This window comes from Sinocyclocheilus grahami, unplaced genomic scaffold (genome assembly GCF_001515645.1).
Source record: "Sinocyclocheilus grahami isolate Dianchi unplaced genomic scaffold, SAMN03320097.WGS_v1.1 scaffold761.1, whole genome shotgun sequence".
NCBI classification, from domain to species: Eukaryota; Metazoa; Chordata; class Actinopteri; order Cypriniformes; family Cyprinidae; genus Sinocyclocheilus; species Sinocyclocheilus grahami.
The window spans coordinates 836,607-838,963 of record NW_015505940.1 but is presented as its reverse complement, the minus strand read 5'-3'; the positions used below and the strand labels follow the sequence as shown (position 1 = coordinate 838,963).

Genomic DNA, 2,357 nt, shown 5'->3' with positions numbered 1-2,357 from the left:
ATGGTTCCGTCAATTATGGCAAGTCGTCCAGGTCCTGAAGCTGCAAAGTAGCCCCAGACCATCACACTACCTCCACCATGTTTGACTGTTGCTATGATGCTCTTTTTATGAAATGCTGTGTTGGTTTTACGCCAGATGTAACGGGACACACACCTTCCAAAAAGTTCAACTTTTGTCTCATCAGTCCACAGAATAATCAAGATATTTTTTGGCAAATGAGAGACGAGTCTTTGTGTTGTTTCTGGTCAGCAGTGGCTTTTGTCTTGGAACTCTCCCATGGATGCCGTTTTTGCCCAGTCTCTTTCTTATTGTTGAATCATGAACACTGAGCTTAATTGAGGCGAGTGAGGCCTGCAGTTCTTTAGATGTTGTTCTGGGTTCTTTTATGACCTCTTGGATGAGTCGTCGTTGTGCTCTTGGAGTAATTTTGGTTGGCCGGACACTCCTGGGAAGGTTCACCGCTGTCCCAAGCGGTCTCTATTTGTGGAAAATGTCTCTGATTGTGGTTCGCTGGAGTCCCAAAGCCTTAGAAATAGCTTTATAATCCTTTCCAGACTGATACATGTCAGCTATTTTGTTTCTCGTCTGTTCTTGAATTTCTTTAGATCGCGGCATGATGTGTTGCTCTTTAAGCATGCTTCACTTCGTCAGACAGCTTCTGTTTAAGTGATTTCTTGATTCAGCAGGTCTGGCAGTAATCAGGCCTGTGTGTGGCTAGTGAAATTTAACTCCGCTTTCTAAAATAATGTGCTTAATCACAGTTCTTTCATGATTTAACAGGAGGGGGCAATTAATTTTTCACGCAGGGCCAGGCAGGTTTAGACAGATTTTTTTCTTTAATAACCTTCGTGAAGTTGGCCTCCCACCCAACGCAAAATGTTAGCAAAATAGTCTCAATCGTTTGTGCTTCGTTTGTGCCCGTAAAAAAATTGTTTCTGTTGCTTCGGTTTTTTAGATATTAAAATAATATTTAATGATCATTTTGAGGTCACTCAGCCCCCCACATACTCCACATTTACCCCAATAGTCTCTACCAGCACAAACGAAGCACAAACAAATGAGACTATTTGGGGTAAATTTTGGAGCAGTGGGGGGCTCATTGTGAAAATGATCATTAAATATTATTTTAATATATTAAAAACCGAAGCAGCACAAACATTTTTTTTACGGCACAAACGAAGCACAAACGATTGAACCTGGAATTGGGAGCATGTGGGGGGCTGAGTGACGTCATCGCCTATAATTCAATGTCTAATACTTTAAAAGCCAAAGCAGCACAAACTAAACTTTTACCTGTTTAACACACTCGCTCATTCACTCACTCACACACTCACTCACTCACTCACTCACACTCTCACTCACTCACACTCACACACTCACTCACACACTCACACTCTCACACACTCACACTCTCACACACTCACTCACTCACACTCTCACACACTCACACTCTCACACACTCACTCACTCACACTCTCACACACTCACACTCTCACACACTCACTCACTCACACTCTCACACACTCACACTCTCACACACTCACTCACTCACACTCTCACACACTCACACTCTCACACACTCACTCACTCACACTCTCACACACTCACACTCTCACACACTCACTCACTCACACTCTCACACACTCACACTCTCACACACTCACTCACTCACACTCTCACACACTCACACTCTCACACACTCACTCACTCACACTCTCACACACTCACACTCTCACACACTCACTCACTCACACTCTCACACACTCACACTCTCACACACTCACTCACTCACACTCTCACACACTCACACTCTCACACACTCACTCACTCACACTCTCACACACTCACACTCTCACACACTCACTCACTCACACTCTCACACACTCACACTCTCACACACTCACTCACTCACACTCTCACACACTCACACTCTCACACACTCACTCACTCACACTCTCACACACTCACACTCTCACACACTCACTCACTCACACTCTCACACACTCACACTCTCACACACTCACTCACTCACACTCTCACACACTCACACTCTCACACACTCACTCACTCACACTCTCACACACTCACACTCTCACACACTCACTCACTCACACTCTCACACACTCACACTCTCACACACTCACTCACTCACACTCTCACACACTCACACTCTCACACACTCACTCACTCACACTCTCACACACTCACACTCTCACACACTCACTCACTCACACTCTCACACACTCACACTCTCACACACTCACTCACTCACACTCTCACACACTCACACTCTCACACTCTCACACACTCACTCACTCACTCACTCACACACTCACTCACTCACACTCTCACACACT

At 45.1% G+C, this 2,357-nt stretch overlaps 1 protein-coding gene across 3 annotated transcripts in view; it reads left to right on the top strand.

The window, feature by feature from the left end:
• etv6 (ETS variant transcription factor 6) overlaps positions 1-2,357 on the top strand; it is a 34,121-nt gene that overhangs the window by 19,489 nt on the left and 12,275 nt on the right. The window lies entirely within an intron of this gene.